Raw genomic sequence first — 11,571 nt, forward strand, 5'->3', positions numbered from 1 at the left:
GTAAACATCAACAAGAGTGTCCATATCCTGGTCATCAAGTGACAAGAGAGTCCATGCGTGGATCCTCCAGCAATCTTATATTCCACAAATCCTCCCCCTTTTCCCTCACTTCTGTAAGTTTGAGTTTTCCCTTAGTCATCTATGCCAAAAAGCGTATTCTGAATGCCTTCCCACATGCCTCTGTCACCTTTCCCACAGTCCCTCCATACAGGTTACGTGCCCATTTCTTCTCAAGTTGATGTCTGAGAAGTCCTGAGAGGCTGATTGTCCCAGAAAAGGATTATGCATTCACCTTTAAGAGGAGAACATGTGAATTCAACACGAAATTGAACTTTAAGATTTCTATCATCCTGTGCTATCTATTGGGTATGATGATACCAAAATGAAGGATTTTGCAGGTCCCAGCAAACTGGGACCTGGAAACCTTAGTGCCTATTGACCCCTTTCCTTGAACTACCTCTGCTTCCATAGGACGAAGTAAGCCTCCAACTAAGCTGTCTTTTGCTTTTACCTCCCCAACTCTGTCCTGTAGGAAGAATCGCAACACATTCCACATCTATTCACTCTACAACTTTAGAGGCCCAGCTCCAACACAGACTGGTTATTTCCATGAAGAGAATAATGCACATGGATTGATCAATTCATTATGACACCCGAATCCAGGGGATAAATATACACACACATACACACACCCAAACAGAGAAACACACACAAACACAGAGTCACATATCCTTGAGAATGTTTATTCTTCATTCCATACAATCCAAGTTTACCCCCTCTTCCTGTCTGATTTTCTGTGACTCGATCTGTTTTTCCTTTAGTTCCTGTGCATAAGACCATGCTGAATACTGACATCCTGCATACCGTAGTAACTTTTTAGGAGTTCTGCTGCTTTAGGTAAAGTGTGATGCTCCATCATACTCAACTCAACTCAACATCGGGGAGAGACTCAACTCAACATCTGGGAGTACCCTGGAGAAACACAAACGCATGTCAAAATGCATTTTCTCTGAGCCATACTTTGAAATGTTTCAATTGTAGGGCCCGCTGAGAAAAGGATATCTCTTCCCCATTTGTGATCCCTTAAACTTCCTTCTACCACGTGTTACAAACTGTTCTGTGCAATCCCTGCCCCATTCCCAGTATTGTCTGTGAGGGGAGTCAGCTAACAAGATGCACTGTACCCTAAAAGCACACAGAAATCTGATGGGGCAACAGCTTAAGGAAATCCATCAATCTAAACAGTCCTTTGTGGTTTGGGGCAAGGATGACCAGGACGCACATTCAGGGAGCCCAATCTTATGGGGTTGGTAGGATGACTGCCGGTGGGGTTGACGGCTATGGAATCAAGTGCCACAGACTGAAGTGAAGGATTTTTAGCTTTTCTTCTCAGTGATTCCGGAAATGGATGATGCTTCCCTGGGCTTAAGACTTCACAGCTATAACGTGCTTTGCAGTGCAGTCTCTAATGTGCCTTTTTCAGCCCAGTGCCATGAATGTCCTGGATTCTGTCACACTCTGTCTTCCTCTCAAGGAATTTCTACATGTATGAAAGGAGGCTCAATTTATACATTTCTGAAATGAGCCTCCAGCCTCCCTAATAGGCAGGTGTGTCAACCCCCTTATCCTGGGCATCAAAAAGCTTCACTTCCAACTGAACAGCTCACCTGAAATCTCTGTTCCCTCTTCAGGTGGCTTCATCCTCTTGTAGTATTGCAGGGGATTGCGCCACAGGTCCTTACATAGGATCTGTCAGGGGAATCCATCAGGAAAGGCCTCATCAGGACTCAGAATGGTGACCCAAGCAGCTGGGAACACACGGGGTCATTCCTCATGTTTCCCAGTGAGGACTTACCTCAGCAGTCCTGTTAGATCCTGCGAAGTTGTGGTCAGAGAACCAGTTGAAGAATTCAGGCTCCTGTTGTGGTGTCTGCAGTGATAGGCCTCCACTTCATAATCCGGATACCAATCAATTGGAGTGGAATGAGAAGCCCTGTATTCTACAGAGACAGGAATTTTTGCGGGAAGGGGGCTGGATCACATTGGCAATGATCCACCCACCGTCTTCCTTCCACTACCCATCCTGGGAGCCACCTTTCACCTGTGATGTTCACCAGATATTCCTTGGTAATCACTTTATTCTGGAAGTAAGGGTTACTCTGAAACAACAACATGATCTTGCACAGATGAACTGGATGCTTCACTTCTTCCACCTGTCAGGGCAAGGTGGAGAAAGCTTAAATACCTTTTCGGGTGAGATGCCTGCTGTTGCTTACAGGAATAAATTATTTCCCTTACCCTCCCCCGCTAAACCCTCTAGCCTCAGGCTTCCTGGTCTTACCTCCAGGTGGATCATGTAGCTCAGCATGTCTTCATCTTCGTCAGTGATCAGGGGTGACATCTGGGGGTGGTGTGCAATCTGATTTAGGTCAAAGAGACTTAACACACGATGGAAGGAAAAGCTAGGAGCAACAGGGAAGAAGGCCTAAGAGCACCCAGAGGCTGGGGTAGGGGATTTCTCAGATCTGCTTCCATGTATGACCTCCTTTCGCCTCCCCCTCCTCCTAAACTAAGGCCTCTTGCGTTCACAGAAGGTGTATAATTCTGAGGCTGACTGCACTGACATGGGGAGGCATGATGTGCGGAGAGTTGCTGGTGTCTGAGGAGTGGCAGAATCTGCTTATAGTCGAAGACGCCCAGTCGCAGATCGGACTAGCAATTGGCAGCAATCACACTCCCTTAAAAATAGCTTGATTCACTGAAAAACCTCTTCTGGTCTGAACTCGCTTCCGCTCTTCAAAAAGATGCCCCAAACGTCTGCTGCTCGGCTTCACCAAGGGTTTCTCTGCCGCATGCAGGATAATAGTACCCACGCCTGCTCCGGCATTCCACAGCCACATTTGTCCGTGGCTACTCCCCTTTGTTCCCCAAAGAGTCACATCGAAGCCGAGCTGCCCATCAGTTACTTACACTTCCCCGAGGGCACCTCTCCACTAGAAAGGCCGAAGAAACACTGAGAAGGATACAACATTGGCCCAGAAGCCAGGGACGCTCTGGATGATGGCGCCTCTGTGGTCTAGGTGGGGCTTCCGCCTTCGCTCCATCTTTTCCCGCTGCCGAGAAAAGGCCTTCCTGACTGGGGCATTAACCGGCTCCAGCTCCACCTGAATGGCCAGCAGCTCCTCCAGTGCAGACTCTGGGGTCATTGGCCCAGGGCCAGACTGTGCCCGCTGGGCCTCCACCTGCCCCTTCACGAGGGCCTTTTCCTGGGCCACCACCTCCACCTCCGCCATTATGTCATCTGCCACCAGCACCGCCTCCTCCCCCAAAGCCGCCTGCTCACTCTCCACCCCGGCCGCCCGCTCCTGCACAGTTTCCACCCTGAAGGCAGTGCCCTCCTCGGCACTCGCACACACCAAGGCCTGTGCTGCCCGACCCACGCCACAGGAACCCTGTTGCAGCCTCTATGGCTCCCGGTGGGTCAGCGGGCCCTCAGGGCGCATACGCCGGGTTTCCAGGAGACCCCCTAAGGGACTGCGCGCTAAGGGCCAAGGGGCCGCACCCAGGCCGACTTCCTTCCCTCGTGGCCAATCAATGGGAGGGCGGTGGGCGTTTCCCTGGGCTGCACAGCCTCTGGCGCGCCTGCATCTCCAGCCCCCTCACCCCCCGCCTTCCCTACCCAAGCCTCCTCCGAGAAGCCCTTGGAGCTTGTGCCGGGTAGCTCAGAGTCCAGGACACGCGGGCTGCGTGGCCTTTGGAATTGTGGGCATGGCAGCCCTGTGCCCTGACATCCTCAGTGTGGCAAGCCATGAACATCTCTATGTGTCATGAACACACAAAACATCTCTCTTCGTTAGGTAGGCCAGGTAGATGGTACGGAAGTAATACTGCGAATCCAGAGAACTCTGGTTGCTAGGGCTAGGGCGGCAGGGTTGGACTAGGGGAAGTGAGTCGGGGCGGGCATGTGGGAGGAAAGTCCCCTGCCTGTGCTGAGGTGGAATTGATCTGCTGTAGAGGCCAGAGCCCCGGCACGCACTCTCGTAGGTCGAGGCAAATACAGGCTCCGAGTACCGTGCTTCCTCCCTGAGGATGCTGTACTCCAAGGAGCATTCCAAAGGGCCTCTTGTCCTATGCCCTGGGCACACCAGAGGCCAGCCGCCAGGGTTGGCCATTGTCGGCCTGCGCACACGCTGTTGTGCAGTGCCTTGACGACCCAGAGGCTCCCGCACCCGCAGCAGCGGGACTAGTTTCTCAGCAGGGCGACGCCCGTGGGTCTTTCAAGGAGCGGGTCTGTTGGAGCGCGGGCCCCCAGAGCCTAGGGGTGCAGGACATGGGCTGGGCTAGGCTGCGCAGGCCCAGGGTCTGTGGGAGCACCCAGGAGAAAACCGTGTTCAGGCTGGAGGCAATGCTGGAGAGGACGGCCAGGGTACAGAGCAAGGAGGCGGCCTTGGAAGAGGAGGCAGTGCTGAAGGTGGAAGACATCATGGCTGAGGTGGAGGTGGTGGCTGAGTAGGAGACCGACGTGGGGTGGAAGAAGGAGGGCCAGCGGGCACAGCCTGGCCCTGGCCCGAGCACACCCGGGCCGTCGATGGACTTGCTGGAGGTCCTTCACTTGGAGCTGGGTTCCGTGAATGCCCCAGGCCACAGAGCATCTCCGCCTTGTGGGCCAGAGCCATATCCTTGCAGCTGCCGATTTGGGATGGCTGGCAGCAGGGGATAGTCATTGGGCTTCAGGGGGGGATGGGGGCTGGTTGCGGGGAGGAGCCAGGTGGGAGGCGCGTGGGGTCAGCCAGGAGGCAGGGGATGGGGGACAGGGTGGGAGCCGAGGCCACGTAGCTGCAGCTGTGAGGGCAGCTTGCTTGTAGCAGCCCTGGGAGCACGTGGTAGGGAAGGGGAGCCAAGGCCAGCACTGACAAGGGAGAATTGCGGCGCCAAGCTCCCTTCCCGCACAGCACAAAGTCGAAGGACACGTTTCCCTGGGAACGTCCCAGGAGGACGGGGAATCTGTATGCCATTGCCAGCCATTGAACCACCCCTGCTCTCGGTGCCTGTTTCCAGCAGGCTCACCCCAGAAACACAAGGTGCTTCACACAAGTTCGTGGTGCATGGGGCTGCCAACCACCTAAGGGCAGGCACCAGCTCCCCAGATACGCTTTCTTCCCCCTGCGGGCGCTGCACCCAAAGGTGTGTAGGCCTTGAGCCTATATAACTTCCTTTGCACCCACGCAATTCCCATGGAGAGCGCCAGGCACGACCCTGCAGTCGCTTCTAACTACAGGGCTTCCGTCAAGTGGACAGGCCCACCCCTCAGGGTGACTAGGATAACAGGACACCACACACCCGGACATCAGCGGAGCATGTCCAGCACCCAGCATACAAAGGCTTCCTGCAGCTCATAAACTCGGAGAGGCAGCAGCCTCACACGACCCCCCGCCCCTCCCGTCCCTCAGCTGCAATCACCTGCCCACTTTTTCTACCTCCCGTCTCTGGTCAGCCTAGGCCGTCTTGGCCGGGGTCCACCCACTCCAAAAACCACCACAGTTGTGGCGTTGCCTCCTCGCCAGACAGAGATAGAGGGCCAACAATGAAGGGTGACTGGCCAAATGTCTGGGAGATGGCCCTGCTCCACATTGTCTGTGTTCTTGCGAAATTGCAAGGCGTCACGAGGCTTGCCCACTCAATCCTCTTGAGAGTTCTTGCGCAGAGGTAGATTGTTTGGCACACGAGATGTTGGCGTGGGTCAGAAAGCATGCAGAAGTCCTGCTTTGCTACATGATGGATTTGCAGGTCAGGCTGGGGAGCCTGGGTCTGTGGGAGGAGTCCAGTGTCTGAGTCAGTTTGAGGTCCCCCTGGGGACCAGCGTTGTCTCAGTGGGAGAGCTGGGAAGGGAAACTCATGGTTCACTACAGCTAGTAGGCCATCTCAGCCCAGCTAGTTGACATGGTCCCATTGAATCCATCCTCTTGCTCCTTGATCCGGCAGGTGGAGGAACTCAGCCATCCCGTTTACCGGTGGCAGAATGATTTCCTTTCATCCCAACCTTTATTTCCACAGTGAAATCATCATGAAGGAGCACTTTGTTGGCATCCTCGGTAAGGAATACCTCCCAGCATGGTAGGGGAGCTGGTGTGTGGGAGGGTGGGACTGGCATGAACCTTCCTGACTCCTCTCCCTGCAGGCTACAGGGTGTCTCATTCCACTGCAGTCCAGCGGTTCTGGGATCACGAAGGTCAAGCCTCCAGCTGCAGGCAGTACACCTCCTACCTGAGCTTATTCAGCTGTTTGGCTGAACATGACTGCCCGGGTTTTGGCAGGATTGCTGAGGTGGTGTTCAAGGTGAGGCATCATGGGAAAGGACCTAGCTGGTCATTCCTTGGTCTCTGGGGAATTGGCTTTAAACTGTCACCTGAACTGTCCTGGACCCACGTTTGCAGTCCCCTAGATCATCAGCCAGGGCCTATGGCTCAATCTATTGCAGTTCTATCCCATGGAGAGAGGGTCAGCCTTAGAGGCGGAACAGAGAGGAGGCCAGGCGAGCAGCCTAGGGCTGGGAAGGGCTGGGAACTGAGAGGCCTTTTGACCTGGATCTGGGCCCCACATGGAGAACCCAAGGATCCTGGAGGAGACTGCAGTGAGCAATCCCAGGCAATCCATGGGTTGGGGGAGAGAGACCCATCAGGGACATGTAACACCCGCATTTCAGGATTGGGGCACCTTAAGCCACTATGATGCATATGTGGCTAAAGTCAGCGGGTGACAAGCAGGGCTAAAGGGATAGATGTCTCATCATCACTCGCCAGCTCCCTGCCCTGCGGTAAGACCTGCTGCCACCTGGGGCTCATTTTGAGATCAACCAGGGCTCCCGTTTTCTCCAGGAGGATGTCCACCTGAGGCCCACCTAGGTCTATGTCCTTTTGCAGTGTTTCTCCCAGGCCAGTCATGTTTTGTTTCCATGAACCCGGCTGCCGTGACATGTGTTATCCTCTCTGCCATCCTCACTCCCACTGCCCTGCCTTCCCATATAAGTTAGTCCACCTCCCACGGAATCTGGAGGACCACACTGGGCTCCAGTGTGACGCAACGTTTTATTTTCTTCAGGTACATGTATTTTAGGGCTACCTCCCGGGCTGGGAATGTGAAGAGATTGCCAAATGGCTGGGGACCTTCAGTGTGTGTCCAGGGAGGGAACCTCGCTGGGAATAAAGGCCCACCTGAGTAATGGTGTGGACATGCAGTGCCAGTTGTCTTGATAAAGACCTGCTTTCTTACATCACCTACTACTAACATAAAAGTTAATTCCTTAGAATATTGAAAAAACAAATTTAAATATGAAGAAATATAATTAGTTCATAATTGTATGGAAAACACTGCCGACTGATCCATTTTCCATTACAATTCTTATGGGAGACTTGATGTTTTTAGCAAGTTTTAAGATGCATTTTTATTCTTCTACTCCTGCCAGTTTTTATGATCATTTTTGTAATACAAGGACATGGCCTCTGGAAAGTTTTGAGGGACTTTCAGCTTCTTTTATGGTAGATAGTTGTAAATTTTGAATTGTTTTCCCCTGGGGTTCTTTTCAGGTTACTCTTTGTACTTTCTATGGGGGGTGTTAAATTTGTTTTCTTGTTTCGCCCTTGTGGAACTTTCGTTTTCAAGGAATTGTGTGTGTGTGTGTGTGTGTGTGTGTGTGTGTGTGTTAGAAATGGGAGTTAGCCTGTTAGCATGTTTTCGAGTACGGATTTTTTTTTAATCAATTTTTTGGGTGTATGTGTGTGTGTGTGTGTCTGTTTGTTTGTTTTCAGTTGGAGTCTCACTGTGTCATCTAGGCTGCAGTGAAGGGGCAAACTCTCAGATCATTGCAACCTCTCCCTCCAGCTTCAAAGGATTCCCGTGCCGGCTGGTGCTGTTTTTCCCCCACATGAGGAGAACATGCAGACAGTTATAACAAATTCTGTGCCTGGGTAGGTATGAAAACAAATTTCAATGAATTGTAAATTTCACAAATACAGTTTCACATTTGTATTTTGCATCATTTTGAAAATTTTAATTGCTGACATATGAAATTCTGTATTGACTTTCATGTTAAATGTACACTTTTGAATCAATTTCAACAATGAAAACTAGCGAAGGCCAAGCATTAGTTCAGGAAGTTGAAAGCAGTCGTTCTGTAAAAAAAAAAACATATTTATTGAAGATATATTTAGAGAGATTTTAGAAGGCTTCAGTCAATATTTTTGTTTCTGTTGCTCTGGTGTTTTATCATACAGGGACCAGACTGTAGCATCAGTAGCTATAGTTACAAGGCTAGCAAAGACTCAGTGCTATAGAAATTATTATTGTGAAAATTGGCAGCCTGGTTGTCCGTTTGAGGAGACTAGAGGACTTAGGAGTTTCCGCCCAAAGTACAAGGGCCTGGTTTAGTGGGTGGCCTTCTTTTGCTGAAGTAGATAAGACCCAGGAGAAGGGTGGATTCACTGTAGTAGCCAGGGCTTTGAGACTGGTAAAGCTTATTTGTCCCCTAGTGCCATTCCCAGATATTGGTCTGTGCATAAAGGCACTTCCTGGACTCACTGACTCCTGTAAATTCAAATGTAGAATTTAGATGTAAATCCCTATTTCAACTTCTTAAACTGAGATCTAATAAGTGGGTAATAAAATATGTATTCAGAGGAAAGGGAGACGTCAGACAGGTATATAACCAAATCATCCTGGTCAAATACCTTCAAAAATATTACTACAAAAAATTAGTGAAAATTAAACCTTAAAAAAGTTATTTTAATTGGAGAAACAGAAAAAAGTTGGAGTCATTTTAAACCCCGAGGTGTAAAAGTACTGTTATTAGATTACAGGAATTATGTACAATGAATAATTTGTTGGAAGAGCAGCATACTATGTCTTGAGTGTGGATAGAGGTTCATAAGCCATGTAAGAAAACTCAGAGATTGAGAAGAAAATGTTTTCAGGGATTTTTTTCTGTTGTGAAAGACTTTTAAAATGGTTTCCTACTGATCAATGATTCACTTATATTTATCATCGAGGCATATGCTGTATACCCTTTTATATAGGGATGAAGTTATAGTTTCTATCATGTAGATACAAAAACATGTGACTCTGTACCACATTTGCATCAGAGCCTTTGGCGTGATTAATGAAGCAAACAGTGGAACTGTCTATGTCAGGATACAGGTGGGCACAGCTGGAAGCTTCCGGCACTTGCACTTTAACATTTCTGCATTCTCATCTGTCTCTCCTGGAAAGAAAATGGTCTATAACTATCCTAAAGGACGTATGTTACATGAAGACACTAAGTATTGAGATAAGACCATGAGTTGTCTTATCACTGTCTTGTCATTACATTTATATGTATAACTTATACAAAAAATCCAGTTTATTTTATCACGATTACATATTACATCCCACATTTATGTATTTTATTATCTTTCCAGTGACTGTTTTGTTTTGTTTTGTTTTGAAATCTCGTTCCACTCTGTCACTGCCTGCAGCTGGAGGCTTGACCTTCCTGATCCCACAACCACTAGACTGCAGTGGAATGAGACATCCCGTATCCTGCAAAGAGAGGAGTCAGGAAGGTTCATGCCAGACCTACCCTCCCACACACCAGCTCCCCTACCATGCTGGGAGGCGCTCCTTACCGAGGATGCCAAGGCAGTACTCCCGAATGATCACTTCATTGTGGAAGTAAAGACTGTGATAAAAGGAAAACTTCATCCTGCCGCCGGTACCCGGAAGAGTTGCTTTCCTCCCCTTACCTGGCCAAGAAGGAGAAAGAGGACGTACTCAAAGCAGCATTTCATGTAGCTGGGGTGAGGTGACCTGTTAGCTGGGGTGAAGCGTGTGTTTCTCCTTCCCAACTCTCTCATTGAGACACCCCCGGGTCCCAGGGGTACCTCAACCTGACCCAGACGCCAGACCCCTCCCGAAGACTCAGGCTCCTTAGCCTGACCTGCAAATCCATCACGTACGTAGCTTAGCAGGACTTCATCATCATTTGTGATCCCGGCCAACATCTGGGTGTGCCGCACAAGCTGCCTCTGGTCAAGGAGCCGCCAGATGATTGTGTGGGCGTGCAAAGAAACACCCTGCAACTTTGCAAGAGCACGGAGAGTGTGGGGCAGGGCACCTTCCCTTCCAGGCCCTCTGTCTCTGTCTGGCGTGGAGGGCACCATCGGAGCTGTGGTGGTCTTGGTGGTGGGTGGAGGCAGGCCCAGACAACCTGCTCTGACCAGGGACTGGCACTGAAGAAGTGGGCAGGGGGTTGGGGGCGGGGTGTTGTTGTGTGAGGCGACTACTTGATCGGCGTTTCTGAGCTGCAGGAGGCCCTCCTGTGCTGGGTGCTAGACAGGCTCTGCTGCTGTCTGCGTGTGTGGTCTCTCCTTCTCCTGGTCTCCCTGAGGGGTGCACGTGTCCACCCCAGGCAACCGCTGTGGGTAGAAGTAGCTACGGGGCTGTGCCTGGCTCTCCCCATGGAGCTCGAGTGGTTTCAAGGGAGCTTATATATACTCAGGGCCTAAACATCTTTGGGTGCAGTGCTGGCACAGGGAAGAAATTGTGTCTGGGGAGACAGTGCCTGCCTTGCATAGGACAGCAGCCCCGTGCACAGTGACATCGAGTCTTGAGCACCTTGTGTTTCTGGGGTAAGCTTGCTGGACACAGGCAAGGGGAGCAGGGAAGTTCCATGGCTGGCATGGGCATGCAGACTCCCCTTCCTCCAGGGACTTTCCCAGTGAATCGTATCCTTCAACTTTCTGCTGTTATGATGGGTCCTTGGCGCTGCTGTTCTCCCTGGTGAGTGCTGTGCTTGGCTTCCTGTCCCTACCACATGCCCTCAGGGCACATGCAATTCAGCTGCCCTCCTATGTGCATGAGCCTGTTCTCGGTTCCCCTTGTTGTCCCCCATGCCCTGAATCCTGGCTGACCGCCAGTGCCTACCACCTTGTTTCCCCCCACCTCCGCTCCCGGGAGCTCGGCGCCCATCCCCTGCTGCCAACCATCCCGAATTGGAAGCTGCAAGGATATGGCTCTGGCCCAGAAGCCGGGGATGCCCTGTGGCCTGGGACATTCACGTAGCGGAGCTCCAAGTGAAGGACGTCCAGCGAGTCTCTTGCTGGCCGGGGCGTACTGGGGCCAGGGCCAGGCTGTGCCTGCAGGTCCTCCTGCTGTGGCTCCACATTGGCCTCCTCCTTGGCCACCACCTCCATCTCTGCAATGATGTCATCCCCCACTAGCATGCCTCTTCCCCCAGGGTTGTCTTCCTGCTCTGTGCACAGACCATCCTCTCCTGCACAGCCTCCAGCCTTAACATGGTGCCCTCCTTGAGGCTCCAACAGAGCAAAGCCTGTGCCTCCCACCCCACCCCCACGGCAGCCCTCGACTCTGGGGGCAACTCCAGGAGAGGCCTGCGGGCCTTGCCCTGCTGAGAACCACATCCTACACCTATGTGGAACAGGGTTCCTGGGGAGCCCCACAGGGCCCTTAGCCTGTCACTCTCACACTGCGGCTCAGATACCCAGCAGGGTTAGCTGCGCACAGCAGCCCTGGAGTCGGATG

At 51.5% G+C, this 11,571-nt stretch overlaps 1 pseudogene; it reads right to left on the reverse strand.

The window, feature by feature from the left end:
- Nucleotides 1-778: 778 nt before the first annotated feature.
- LOC744425 (testis-specific Y-encoded protein 3-like) lies at nt 779-3,503 on the reverse strand (annotated as a pseudogene).
- Nucleotides 3,504-11,571: the final 8,068 nt, after the last annotated feature.

The sequence above is a fragment of the Pan troglodytes genome, chromosome Y (genome assembly GCF_028858775.2).
Source record: "Pan troglodytes isolate AG18354 chromosome Y, NHGRI_mPanTro3-v2.0_pri, whole genome shotgun sequence".
NCBI lineage: Eukaryota > Metazoa > Chordata > Mammalia > Primates > Hominidae > Pan > Pan troglodytes.